Genomic DNA, 15,829 nt, shown 5'->3' with positions numbered 1-15,829 from the left:
ACTCAACCACAATGCAAGCAAATAACCCAACATAACAATTGAGGCAAAGAACTTGAATAGACATTTCTTCAAAGAAGATCTACTGATGGCCAATAAGCATATGAAAGGATGTTCAACATCACTAATAAATAGGGAAATGCAAGTCAAGACTACAATAAGATACCACTTTGTACCCATTAAGATGGTTATTATCAGGGGCGCCTGGGTGGCACAGCGGTTAAGCGTCTGCCTTGGGCTCAGGGCGTGATCCCGGCATTATGGGATCGAGCCCCACATCGGGCTCCTCTGCTGGAAGCCTGCTTCTTTCTCTCCCACTCCCCCTGCTTGTGTTCCCTCTCTCGCTGGCTGTCTCTATCTCTGTCAAATAAATAAATAAAACCTTTAAAAAAAAAAAAAGATGGTTATTATCAAAAAACAGGGGTGCCTGGGTGGCTTAGTTGGTTAAGCACCTGCCTTTGGCTCAGGTCATGATCCCGGGGTCCTGGGATACAGCCCTGCATCGGGCTTCCTGCTCAGGGGCGAGTCTGCTTCTCTCTCTTCCTCTCCCTCTGTGCGCTCAGTCTCTCAAGTAAATAAATAAAATCTTCAAAAAAAAAAAAAAAACCCACAAAACTGAATATCCAGTATAACAAAGGTTGGCAAGGATCTGGAGAGATTGAAACTCTTGTGTACTGTTGGTGGGGATGTAAAATGGGATAACTGCTACAGAAAACAATATGGCAGATTTTTACAAAATTAGAATCACCATAAGATCCAGCAAAAAATCCTTTTAAATACCTTGTCAAGTTTCAGCTGAGACAAACAGTAAATATTTCTGGCAGTACTGAATAATCACTTGGACACAACAGACATCCCCAAGGAGTGTAAAAGATACTACCCTCCCAAGATCCAGAGCCACTCCCAAAGGTAACCAAAAGAAAGAGTCAAACAATTCCCTTGAAAGTTGGCAACAGTGAGTAGGACTCTAGCTGTAAATGTTACTACCTGTGTTTCTGTCCAGCCATATGTAGCAGCAAATAGGGTGCAATTGACATTTCTGTTGAACCATATTTTTGGTTCCCTCACGTGACAGTTGCCAAGTCAAGTTCTCAGGACACAAACTGAGATAAACAAGAAGGAAATAGCTGTCCTGAGAAAGGAAGGATCAATGACCAGTGGGTACCCAAAGGCCAAAACATGAGTCACAATTCAAAGATCTAATACTTAAATATGTTTTTTGGTTTTTTTGGGGTTTTTTTTTTTTTTTTTTTTTTTGCCTGCCAATCTGAATTTGGGAAGGAAGGGACAACATGAATTTTACCTTTTCATTCACCCAGACACAACAAAGATATGGGAGAGCTGACTTTAGTTAGAATTCTCACCTCAGACTAAAGGGTCTCATCCTGGTCACCAAAAACTGTAGAGGGGAAAAAATAACTTTCCCTCTACCCTTTATGATGAGTACTTGGCTGAGACTCCTTTTACTCTAGGGCACCTCATAAATGGATAAGCTTATCTAGGTTAAAAGTTCTCTACTGTGGCTTCTATAATTCAAGTTTATCTTTGGTAAGATTACCTATTTGTTTAGCCTTAAAACAAAATTTTATTCACCTAAAACCTCACACTGGACCCAATCCAGCTTAAGTCAGACTCACTTTAACCTTGGTAGTCAGATTCAGTCTGACCCAGACCTGGTCCAGTTTCTAAGTTGGATCTATTCTGACTCCAGCGACTTTCTAGACCTAGTATGGGAGAAGAAATGTTCAAATAATGTTTGAAAGCTCATAATGTAAAAGCTGTGGAGCTATGATCCTAGGGGGACTTACCCATGACTCTAAACGTAACAAGAAAGCAATGAGTCCAAGGGGCTCAACAGCTACTTGTGGCTGGTTTCTCATTGCTCTTTGGGTTGTCCTTCAGGGTCTCCTTTGGTTTCCTTTTCTGACATCAGAATTGTGAAAAGGTAAACTGAGGCATATTAAAAATTTTAAGAGTTTATTTGAGCAAAAATTGATTTGAGTCAGGCAGAATCCATTCTAGCAGAGACAAAAGAGCTCTAAGGAGCTGTACAAAGTGAAATACAGGTAGAAGGGAACAGAAACAAGGAAGTTATACTAGGTAAAAACATGGGTAGGTTATTGCAAAGTGACTTTCCTTTAGAAGATGGCAGGTGTCTATTTGGCAGATTACCTAACTAGTGCTGATCAGACAATTCCTGATTGGTTTAAGAGTCCATTTCTGGGAAAGTCAAAACTCTAAGTCTTGATTTGATGTTGTGAAGTTTGCATAAACAACTCCATTTTGGAGGCCCATTTTGTCTTGTTTTTAACAAACCCAAGTGTCTATTCATGGATGGAGGGATGAGCAAAATGTGGTGCATCTATATGGCATGGGACATTATTCAACTTTTAAAAGGAAGGGAATTTTAATACATGCTGCCGCAAGGATGAACCTAGAAGATATAATGTTGAGTGAGAAAAGGCTGTCACACACACACAAAAACCCCCAAATATTGTATGATTCCACTCTTACAAGGTACTTAGAGTAGTCAAATTCATAGGCAGCAAGCAGAATATTGGTTGCCAGAAGCTAGGGGAGAAGAATGAGGATTTGTAGGTTAGTAAGAGTAGAGTTTCAGTTTTACAAGATGAAAACAGTCATAGCAATGGATGGTGGTGATGGTTGCACACCATTATGAATTTATTTATTACCACTGAATTGTACACTTCAAGTGGTTAAGATGGTGCATTTTATGTTATGTGTATTTTTCCAAAATAAAAAATAATTTTAAAAAGAGGAATAGAAATATATCTCCAAATGCTGAGAAAAAAATAATCATTTGAATGACTAGATTGAGGTGGTATGTACAGAAAAGGAAAAGGGAAAAAAATCAACTAATTTACTCTAATGTGTATTGAGTGCTTACTAGTTCTCTGAATTAGACTTGGATGCAATGGGGAGGGGGTGAAAAAGACAAGCAAGATTCCATTTCTCTAGGAAATGACAGTCTAGTGGGGAGATAGAGAATAATAAAGAAGTCAAATATATAAGCAATATGCTTATATATTTTGGTAAGTGTTACACAGGAAATCAATACACTGGCTAATAAAATAGAATAACTTGAGATAGACTGACCAGTAAAAGCTTCTCTGAGGAGATGACATTTGTGCTGATCTAAAGGATAAGAGTGAGCAAGAGAAGAGCTGACAAAAAGGTATTTTGGGCATAAAGAACAATTGAAAAGGCCCAAAGTTCAAAAAAGAATAAAAAATCCTGTTGTAAATCAAAGATGGTGACAATTTGTCTTCCCTGGATCCAGTACCTTAGGTTATATGATCCATATCTACTTATGTTTCTTAGCCCTTCTGCCATTTTGAGTTAAACTTGAAAGTGTGGTTGATGGCAGGCAAAGAGGACGTGAGGACTAATTGAAAGGGTGAGGGTAGGGTGTGGAGACTAGGGAAAAAAAACAACAACAGAATTCTGGTAAAGTCAGGCCAACTTGATTGAAGAGCAAACCCTGGAAGAAAGAAGAAAATTGAAAGGAGTAAAAAAGAATGAGCATTCTCCATTTGGGAAAAAAAATGCAGGATAGAAAATTCTGTCAGAAAACTTTAGGCAACCCCATGTGAAAGAACTCCTGGGATTTATAGAGAACATGAACTTTTTAAAGTCAGTTGGAGTTTGTACTAAAAACACATGGGGATCTGGAATAAGAAAGAGGGATGAAGCAAGTTTTGGGCAATGTTATGCAGATATAACTGAAGACAAGAGTTGATTTAAGAAACATTCATACAATTTCATTTGGAATGTCAAGTGAAATAAAAGAATTATCTGCCTCCTACTCAAACTAAGGCAAAATCACAAAAGCAAGGTATCATCTAACAGTGGCAGCCTTAAGAAAAAGGGAAAAAAAACCTGCCTCGTATTCAGCACTTACCATAACTCATTCAAGAAGTACAGAGCAACCATTAGTTGTTGTTTTTTTTAATGTATAAATTACATACACAAAGCACATGTATTTTAAAAACACTTTTCTTAACACTGTTATATGTGGACAGTTTTAAGATTTACATATCAACATTAGTTGGTAATTACAATGGGTAATGCCAGTAGAATTATTTGGCTGTGATATCAAGATACTTTGGGTTTTCAGAGGAAAAAAAGATTAGTTTGGCTAAGTTGATTCAGGCTATATTTTCAGGAATGGTTGTGCAATGTTTGAGAGCTAGCCAGACTGTAATCTGAGCGGTAAAAAATGGGTATGGGATCTAATCTAGATCCTTTACTCATACATTTTTCACTCAGTTCTCTCCTAAAATTGTGTAGCTGCATGGTACTGCCATGCAAGGGACAAAGGTGCTCCTTACCTTCAAGCTGTGAGGAGGAAGGGGAAAAAACATCCTTTGTTCACATGGCTTATATTTTCCATATAGCACTTCCAAAGATCTTGAGATCCATGACTCCCACATACATGCATAGAGTTTATCTAGTTCTGGTAGAACAAATTGAAGGTTATGCTGGGTTAGTTAACTAAAATTCATTCATTTAAGAATTATTTTTTGAGCATCTATTATGTGTAGGTACTGTTTTGGAACTGAAAAATCACCAGGGGATAAAACAAGGTCCCTGTAGAGCTTATATCCTGGCTCTATAGAGGGTTAAAAGAGGAAAATGAATATGTAAATAGATAAGTAAATGAAATTATAATATATCAAGTCGTGATATCTGATATATAAAATGATAATAAAGCATCACCAAAGGAATAGAAGTGCCAAAGTGAGGGGGTGCTTTATACAAGCTACTTCACATAGAATAATCCAAATAGACATTGCTGATAAGATGACACTTGAACATCCACCAGTAGGAAAGGATAGAAAGAGCCCTGAGGATGACTGAGGTAGGAGTCTTCAAAGGAGAAGGAACAATAAGAGCAAATGTCTGGATGTGGAAATGTGTTGGATGCTTTTGAAGAGCAGTGGGGCATTCACTGTGTTTTAAGCAGATTAATGCAAAAGGATAGTGGTAGCAGATAGGATGATAGTGGTGGAAGTGAGAATCTCCAGACCAAAGTCCAGACTACCTTTTTTTTTTTTTATTCCTCTGAGTGAGTTACAGATTTAATGGAGAGATTCAAGTAGGGAAGTAATGATATTTATTTTTTTTTAATGGATAATACATTTAGGAGACTTAATAACAAAGGTGATGTATGACAATTTACACTAAAAGTTCTTGCTCCCACATCTGCCTCCATTATCTTGGCTTACCTGCACTTTTGGGTAACCACTTTTATGAGCTTTTATGTAAGTTTATTTTTAGACATATATAAGGACTTATAAATATATTTCTTTTCCCACTGCTTCACTTTTTATACCAGTATTTTCCTACTTCACACACACTTTTCTTCTTCCTGTTTTCATCTAATGATATATTATGGAGAGTTCTATATCAATAAATAAAGATCACCTCATTCTTTATTTTTATTCAGCTGCACACTATTCCATTGTATGGATATAGCACAATTTAATAATTATTGCTCTATTTCTGGCCATTTCAATTGTTTCCAATTTTGGCTATTATAAACAGTGTTGCAATGGAAAACCTAAATATTTAATTTCATATATGTGAAGTAGTTATAGTCCCACAAATGAATACCTTCTCAGACCTGAGGTTGCTCTGTGAGGTTTTATGTGTATATTTTTGATAAATATTACTAGATCCCCTCAAAGTATTTGAATCATCTGTATTCTCACTAGCTACCATTTGGATATGATTTTATCTTTTGGGGAATTACATGGAGCATCTTTTCATATACCTCTAAGACATTTGCATTTCATTTTTTCTGTGATACATCTGTTTCTCTCCTTTACTAATTCATGAAATTAGATTTTTTTTCTTTTCCACTTAAGTAGCTTTAATATATAGGAAGAATAGGCTTTAATTTGTGCTATTTGTTACAAACACTTGTTATAGTTTATCTTTTAATTTTAACTTGCCTTTTTTTTTTTAAGATTTTTATTTATTTATGTGACAGAGAGACAGCCAGCGAGAGAGGGAACACAGCAGGGGAGTGGGAGAGGAAGAAGCATTCTCCCAGCGGAGGAGCCCGATGTGGGACTCGATCCCGGAACGCCGAGATCACACCCTGAGCCGAAGGCAGACGCTTAACGACTGCGCTACCCAGGAGCCCCAAATTTTAACTTGCCTTTATACTTAATTCTATGTAAGACAATTTATGACTTAAACGTTATAAACATAATTTTGGCTGCTTTGTTTTGTATAGAAGCAAGGAGGCAAGTTAAGAGACTATTGCAATAATCCAAGGGAGAAATGATGGTGACTCAAATTGGCATGACAGCAGGGGAAATAGTTGGAAGTTAACAAATCTGGGATATATTTTGAAGGTGGAACCAAAAGTTGCTAATGGATATGGGGTCTGTGAGGAGAAAAAATAAATGTTGAAAATGAAGATGGTGTTTCTGATCTGAGCACTGAAAGATGGACTTATTGCTAAATGATTCCATGGAAGAAATAGGTGTAGAATGAAACTTCCAAAGGGGGATGATGTGCAGGCAATTGGATAATCAAGTTTTGGGGGAACTATTGGCTGGAGATATGAATTTGGCAGTTTCCAGTACATAAGTTATTTTTAAGGTCATAAGACTGCATGAGATCCCAAAGAGAATGAATGTAGACAAACAAGAAGTGAGCGTTGGGGAAGTGAGGAGAAATAATAAAAAGGAGTAAGAAGAAATGGCCCTTGTGTTTGGAGGACAGCCAAAGGAGTGGGGTCCCAGAAGCCAAAGGAAGAAGTACTTCAAGGAATGAATAATCATCATTATAAAATCCTATTTATACATTACTCAATTTATAAAGAAGAACTGAAAAGTATCTATTTAATTTAGCACTGTGAATGTCATGACTTTCATAAGATTTGTTTTGGTAGAGTGATAAGATGAAAGGAAGATTAGGGACATAGTGATTTTTTTTTTTTTAAAATCACAGATACCATAATATAGCGTATGCTAATCAGAATGATGTAGTGTAGAGGGCAAAGCAAATTGTTTAAAAAAAAGAGAGAAAAATGTTGGTGTTATATCCTTGAATTATGAGATAAAATTTGGTCTATCCCAAATTACATTGTTTAGCATTCAGTGGAACATGGAGTCAACATCATTGTATTTGCTCTAGCCTCATGGATCTGTCCAGTGATAGGAATAGACTAAAAAGAGAATTAAATTGAACTAGGATTTGGGTATTTCCAGGCAATTATAAGTAACAGGGAGGAAAGTGTTGGGGTTAAGGCTGGAGACATGAGCCTCATGTCTGTAATGGACCACAGAATTCAAATTGGCTAAGGATGAAATTTAGGATATGAAAGGTTGAAATACCATGGGTACATGCTAGGATAATGGCCTGTGGGTCTCAGGAAAGAATAACAACTGTTGAAGCTAGGAAATTAATGGGAAGGCCTTGAAATATAGGAAGTGATGTTTTGGAGACTAGAATGGAGAAAACATAATTGGTTAAGGAAAAATATTGAGTTGTACCACAGTGTGCTATGGGGTAGAGAATATTCATTTAAAGAGACGAAGTAAAGGAAATGTGAACCAGGATTTTTAGGATTATCTTTGTGACTATTAAAAGATCATTCACGAACTAAGAAAATATTGTTACTTGCTTAAGTCTAGTTGGTGCCAATTCCCAGTTGTATCTTGATACCAAGATTAATGCCCTGATTTCTGTTCAAACTGACCCAACTTAGTGATATGGGATTAAGTCTTATGCTCTAAAGAGATTGCTCTAAAGACATAGCCAAATAAATCACATAGACTCTAGGATTTGGTTTTGACCTGCTCAATCTGCTCTGCCATTAGGGAAAAAAAAATTAACACAAATTATAACTTGTTTCCATTCTGAAATGGGTATGAACTAGAAATTTTTATTTTCAAAACTCCATCTGCTAACCCTGAATGCCTTAAGTAAATAAATTTTTATATTTTCAACTTTGGTAGAGGATTATATATATTTTTAAAGATCCGCAAAATATTCATGCTGACATTCAGATTTTAAATACACTGACTACCATTTATTTTAATCAAGAACTGGCCTCCACTGTGTCAATCTTGGCTGTCATGAAGCAGAAAAAGGAAAACTGCCTGAGCAGACCCTAAAGAAATTCTATAATGGAACTCAATTCAGTAAAAATGACTAATAATTCTGTAACACATAGGTGGGAAAATCCACTTGAAAATAAGTTTCGTATAAATCAATGTGACTATTTAATAGAAACATATATATTTTTTTAATTTTCTAGTCCAAACTATTTTGTTTTAAAATGTATTTTGTAATGTATCTTATTTCTTATTTGTGTCATATACATAGACAAAATCTGGTCTATGCTAAGAAATTAAGGTTAAGGATATTTTCCAAAATCTAATTTAAGAAGAGAAACCAAAAGTAAAAATGACATAGTTTAACAATAAAAAAGATCCACATTCTGAGATACGTGTTGTTTAGAATTTCCAGTACTTATTGTCAGTTACATGTAAGTATTGAATACACATAGCTCCTGAAATCCTTAGTGAAATATATAATTTATCACCAAAATGCTCATATATACTTACACACACAAACAGAAACCTCCCCAAATTTTAGGCATCATACAAATGCACAGTGATTTCTCACTCAAGATTTAAAGCATTTTCATTTTCACCATACATTTAGTGATTTTATTTTATTTATGTCTCATGTTCTCAACTAAATCATAGGGTCAAAAGTTATTCTTGGATTTTGTACTCCCACAGTAATGAGTAGAGTGCCCTGTATGTTGACAGCTCTTAACGATTGTTACACGTACCTAACAAGACAAACCGTTCTCTAATTGGGAAAGGAGGGATTCAGAAGTGATAAATGTAACACTAAACTACCCCAGAGTGATCATCACTCTTGAATTTACTTCTTAATAATAAAGTAGATGTATTCATGTTTATAGAAAAATAATATTTGAAATAGGTTATTGAATAGAAAAGAAAATGTTATTTATTCTAAACAATAACAAAATCTTGCTCTAAAAATTCCCTTTTTGAAATAAGAGTTCTTGAAGACAAAAAATCAAAAACAAGAATGGAAGCTGTGCTAGGATTTTTTTTTTCCAGTAACGTTGTCATAAAGCATACATACATGTATGGTAAAATGTTTGTCCCTTTTATTCTTTTTTTTTTTTAAGATTTTATTTATTTATTCGACAGAGATAGAGACAGCCAGCGAGAGAGGGAACACAAGCAGGGGGAGTGGGAGAGGAAGAAGCAGGCTCATAGCAGAGAAGCCTGATGTGGGGCTCGATCCCATAATGCCGGTATCACGCCCTGAGCCGAAGGCAGACGCTTAACCGCTGTGTCACCCAGGTGCCCCTGTCCCTTTTATTTTTATTTCTATATGTTCCCTGTGTAGACCTCTGTGAAGAATAGGGACAGTCTGTTTCTGTTAACTTTAAAAAATTAAAATAAAGGAAAATAAGGATACAGGAAAAGAGTCCTTGCTGTTTTCATTGTTGCACTGTCAACAAATAGCTGAAAGAAGCAAATGAGGAGAGAGGCCAAGAGCACTGACTGCCTCTGGAGTCAAGCCGACCTGGGTGCCAGTCAACTTCTGCCATTTTCTAGCTGACAAGGAAATACTTAGAATGTCATTAGCCCTGCACCCCAAAATAGCAAGCATATAATAATGAGGTCCGGTATTAATATTTTATCATTTCTGACATAACATGCCCTTATGTTTTTTGATAACTCTCTTCCATCTGAGGATATATCAGGAGGGTTTTGCCTTTTTCTGATAGCATGATAGAATTTTATATAACTTTCGCAGATGCACTTTTGAAACCTCTTCAAACTCAGGAATCACTACATTTTCTAAGCTTCTACTCCAGTCCCAACTCCTTCAACTGATATCACAGCCAGGACTACATCAGGATGGCTCTGCACTTCCTGCCATAGGCCATCTGCCTTCTAGAACAGCCTTCCAGTACTCTCCATTTCATTAACTCTTTTTAAAACCCAGCTAAAAATATTCTCTTCTTCCTTGCTTATATATTTTAACTCCTCCCTACCAGGGATTTTTACTTTGTAACTTAAAGTTCTAATTTATTTTAACCTACATTTTTCCTAATATCACTGTAAATAGTGTATTTAGTTTCACCCCTCAGATGATAATATATAATGCATTAATATAATAGATTAGCCTTAATTATGATGGCAGTGACTTTTTAAAACAAATTTTACATCATAAAATGGGACAACTTGATCAATGGTTTTAATTAGCTGAAATTTTTTACCAAATGTAAAATTAAAACATTTTTGTTGGGGTGCTTGGGTGGCCCAGTCAGTTAAGTGTCTGCTTCGGCACAGGTCATGATCCCAGGGTCCCGGAATTAAGTCCCACAGCGGGCTCCCTGCTCAGCAGGGAGTCTGCTTCTCCCTCTCCCTCTGCCCCTGCTTGGGTGCTCTCTCTCTCTCTCACTTACTCTCTCTCAAATAAATAAATAAAAAAAATTAAAATGACATTTTTGTTAAAGAATAGAAATAGGAAAGAAAATAGACATGTGGAATTAAGGTAAAATGTAGCAAGGATTAATTTTGAAATCAAATCTGGGAGGAAAGCTAGTCACTTATTAACCACGTGTAAGAAATCTGATGTGTTCAAGTCACTGTGTTAAAAAACTAGAGAGTTGAAGACTTATAATCTAATAATACACATAGGTGGAATATAAGGCAGAAAGTAATTTTCTTTTTTTAAAATATTTTATTTATTTATTTGTTATGGAGAGAGAGAGAGAGAGAGCACAAGTGGAGGAGGGAGAAGCAGACTCCCCGCTGAGCAAGGATCCCAATGTGGGACTCAATCCCAGGACTCTGGGATCATAACCTGAGCCAAAGGCAGATGCTTAATGCACTGAGCCACCCACATGTCCCAGAAAGTAATTTTCAAGAAGAATAAAATTGGAATTCTCAAACGTCCTGATTTCAAAACTTAATACAAAGCTGCAGTAATAAAAACAGTGTGGTACTGGCATAAAGACAGACATGTAGACCTATGGAGTAAAATAGCGCATAATAAGCCCTCACATATACAGTGAAATGATTTTTGGCAAAGGTGCCAAAAGCATTCAGTGTGGAAAGGACAGTTTTTCAACAAATGATGTTGGGAAAACTGGATTTTCGTACATGAAAGAAAGAGTTTGGACCCTTACCTTGCAGCATTTGCAAAAATAAAGTCAAATGAATCAAAGATCTAAAAATAAGACTTAAAGCTATGACAAAAACATAGGGAGAAAGCTTGAAGGCATTGGAATTGGCAACAGTTTTTTTGGATATGGAACCAGAAACGCAGGCTACAAAAGTAAAACTGAGGTAAGTTGGGCTTTGAAATGAAAAACTTTTGTGCCGTTCCAGTTCCAAGATGGCGGAGGAGCAGGAGACCTAAAGTTCATCCAGTCCCAGGAATTCAGCTAGAGAGCTACCAAACCATTCTGAATGCCTATGAACGCAACTGGAGAACGAAGAAAAGAGTAGCAGAAACTCTATGAACAGAAAAGAGACCACTTTCTGCAAGTAAGAGAAAAGATGGCGGAGGAGTAGGGGACCCCTTTCTCAGGTGGTACCCTGAGTTGAGCTGGATATGTACCAGACAATCCTGAACACCCAGAGATACATCTGTATCTCTACAAATGAACATCTCCAGCTCTGAATATTGAGGTATGAAATGGGGATCTGTTAATCCGTGCACAGATATAGGAAGATAAACGGAAGGGGGAGGGAGCTGATGCGCTCGGGCTCCGGGAAGCAGTAGCCACTTCCACTGGGGAGCGGGCCAGACTCAAGGACTGGCACCCTCGAGAGAGCAGACTGAGACTGTGAGCCTGGGAATGCGCGTGACCAGACTGAAAACCGACCAGACTGAAAACCGGAGCTCCGGAGCGCTAAACTGGACTAAAACCGGGAGGTCAGGAGCGCGTCCGCATCCAAACTGAAAACCGGAGCTCTGGAGTGCACACTCAAACAAGACTGAAACCAAGAGCTCGGGAGCGTGTGTGTGACCTGACTGAAAACAAGTGCTCCAGAGCGCAGGGGAACCACACTGAAACAGGGAGCTCGAGAGCACGCACACGGGGGCAGCTGGCAGCTGGAGGTGTTAGAAGCACAAAGGACAAAGACGTGATGGCCCTGGAAGCGAGGGCTGGGAGGGCGGCTGTGGGGTGTACAAACTAGGACGCTCCAGGGTTTTTAGCAGCACCAACAGAAACAGAGTTAAAGTGACCAAGAGAACTCAGTGGAGAGCGGACTGTGATCTCTCTGTTCTGAGACAGAGGCTAGGATGCGGCCACTGCTGCTCTGACTCTCAGAAGAGTCACAGAAAACCACCAGAACAAACACCTGGAAATACCGGCTCACAGTGTGCCCGTCCCCATCCCCCCTCGCAGGGGACACGGAGACTCTACCCAAACAGGGTTGCCTGAGTATCAGCATGGGAGGCTCCTCCCTCAGAAGGCAGGCTGAAAAATCAAGAAGCCCACATCCCTAAGGTCCCTATAAAACAAGTGCACACTGCCTGGGTCCTGGTCAATAATTTGGGCTCTGGGCATCCCCACAGCCTCTCCTCATCAGAATGACGAGAAGGAGAAATCCCCCCAGCAAAGAAAAGATAATGAGTCTGTGGCATCTGACACAGAACTGATGGATATGGATATAACCAAATTGTCAGAAATGGAGTTCAGAGAAACAATGGTCAAGATGATGTGTAGGAATGAAAAAAAATATTAACTAAAATATTAACGAGATATAGAATTTCTAAGGGTGTGAAATGAGAGCAAATCTGGCAGAAATTAAAAATGCTATGAATCAAATGCAGTCTAAACTAGACGTTCTGACGGCCAGGGTGAATGAGGTAGAAGAACAAATTAGTGAATTGGGGGATGGGATGGTAGAAGAGAAAGTTAAAACAGAAACTTGGCTCAAAGAAATCCAATCTCAAGATTGCAGATTACAGGAGGTCACTGACTCAATGAAACATTCCAATGTCAGAGTTATCGGCATCCCGAGGGGGTGGAGAAAGAGAGAGGTCTAGAAGAGATATTTGAACACATTGTAGGTGAGAACTTCCCTAATCTGGCAAAGAAAATAAGCATTCGTGTCCAAGAGACATAGAGGACCCCTCCCAAGGTCAATGAGAACAGACCTATACCACATCCCATCATTGTGCAATTTGCAAATATTAAATCCAAGGATACAGTATTGAAAGCAGCCAGGGGGAAGAAAATCCTTATGTACAGAGGGAAAAATATCAGAATAGTGTCAGACCTGTCTACAGAGACCTGGCAGGCTAGGAAGGGTTGGCAGGGTATTTTCAAAGCTCTATCTGAGAAGAAACATGCCTCCAAGAATCCTTTATCCAGCAAGACTGTCATTCAGAATTGATAGGGAGATAAGGACCGTCCAGGATGGGCAGAAACTGAAGGAATTCGTAACCACCAAACCAGCCCCACATGAGACATTAAGTGGAATTCTATAAAAGTAAAAAGACCCCAAGAGTGATACAAAACAGAAATTTACAATCTATAGAAACAAAGACTTCANGTAACCACCAAACCAGCCCCACATGAGACATTAAGGGGAATTCTATAAAAGTAAAAAGACCCCAAGAGTGATACAGAACAGAAATTTACAATCTATAGAAACAAAGACTTCACAGGCAACATGACATCATTAAAATCATATCTCTCAATAATCACTCTCAGTGTGAATGGCCTAAATGCTCCCATAAAACACTACAGGGTTGCACATTGGATAAAAAGACATGACCCATCCACTTGCTGTCTACAAGAGACTCATCTTGAACCTAAAGATAGATCCAGACTGAGAGTGAAGGGATGGAAAACCATTTTTCATGCCAATGGACCTCAAAAGAAAGCTGGGGTAGTAATTCCCATATCAGACAGATTAGATTTTAAACTAAAGACTGTAGTTAGAGACATAGAAAGACACTATATTATTCTTAAAGGATGTATCCAACAAGTAGATATGACAATTATAAATATCTATGCCCCCAACAGGGGAGCCGCTAGATACACAAGCCAACTCTTAAACAGAATAAAGAGACATATAGATAATAATANCTTAACAGTAGGGTNCCATAAAACGCCACAGGGTTGCAGATTGGATAAAAAGACATGACCCATCCATTTGCTGTCTACAAGAGACTCATTTTGAACCCAAAGATGCATTCAGACTTAGAGTAAGGGGATGGAGTACCATCTTCCACGCAAATGGACCTCAAAAGAAAGCTGGAGTAGCAATTCTCATATCAGATAGACTGGATTTTAAACTAGAGGCCATAGAGAGAGATACAGAAGGGCACTATATTATTCTTAAAGGAAGTATTCAACAAGTGGATATGACAATTATTAATATATATGCCCCCAACAGGGGAGCAGCAAGATACACAAGCCAACTCTTAACCAAAATAAAGAGACATATAGATAAGAACACAGTAATAGTAGGGGACCTCAACACCCCACTATCAGAAATAGACAGAACACCCTGGCAAAAACTAAGCAAAGAATCAAAGGCTTTGAATGCCATACTCGACGAGTTGGACCTCATAGATATATATAGAACACTACACCCCAGAACCAAAGAATACTCATTCTATTCAAATGCCCATGGAACATTCTCAAGAATAGATCATGCTCTGGGACACAAAACAGGTCTCAGCCAATACCAAAAGATTGAAATTATCCCCTGCATATTCTCAGACCACAACGCTCTGAAATTGGAACTCAACCACAAGGAAAAACCTGGAAGAAACTCAAACACTTGGAGGCTAAGAACCATCCTGCTCAAGAATGACTCGATAAACCAGGAAATCAAAAAACAAATTAAACAATTTATGGAGACCAACGAGAATGAATACACAACGGTCCAAAACCTATGGGATACTGCAAAGGCAGTCCTAAGGGGGAAATACATAGCCATCCAAGCCTCACTCAAAAGAATAGAAAAATCTAAAATGCAGTTTTTATAGTCTCACTTCAAGAAGCTGGAGCTGGAACAGAACAGGCCTAACCCATGCACGAGAAGGCAGGTGATCAATATTAGAGCAGAGATCAATGAATTAGAAACCAGGAGAACAGTAGAACAGATCAATAGAACTAGAAGCTTGTTCTTTGAAAGAATAAATAAGATCAATAAGCCACTGGTCAGACTTATTCAAAAGAATAGAGAAAGGTCCCAAATTAATAAAATTATGAATGAAAGGGGAGAGATCATAACCTNAGAGGTCACGACCAGCACCATTGAAATTGCAAGGATTATTAGAAACTTTTATCAACAGCTATATGCCAAAAAACTAAACAATCTGGAAGAGATGGAGGCCTTCCTGGAAACCTATAAACTACCAAGACTGAAACAGGAAGAAATAGATTTCTTAAATAGGCCAATTAACTATGAAGAAATTGAGTCAGTGATAAACAACCTTCCAAATAATAAAACTCCAGGCCCAGACGGTTTTCCTGGGGAATTCTACCAAACATTCAAAGAAGAAATAATACCTATTCTCCTAAAGCTATTTCAAAAAATAGAAACAGAAGGAAAGCTACCAAACTCATTCTATGAGGCTAATATTACCTTGATCCCCAAACCAGGCAAAGACCCCCTCAAAAAGGAGAATTACAGACCGATTTCTCTAATGAATATGGACGCCAAAATTCTCAACAAGATCCTAGCTAATAGGATCCAACAGTACATTAAAAAGATTATCCATCAAGACCAAGTGGGATTCATCCCTGAGATGCAAG

Source organism: Ailuropoda melanoleuca, chromosome 3, assembly GCF_002007445.2.
Source record: "Ailuropoda melanoleuca isolate Jingjing chromosome 3, ASM200744v2, whole genome shotgun sequence".
NCBI lineage: Eukaryota > Metazoa > Chordata > Mammalia > Carnivora > Ursidae > Ailuropoda > Ailuropoda melanoleuca.
The sequence above is the reverse complement of the archived record's forward strand: the minus strand, read 5'-3'. Positions refer to the sequence as shown.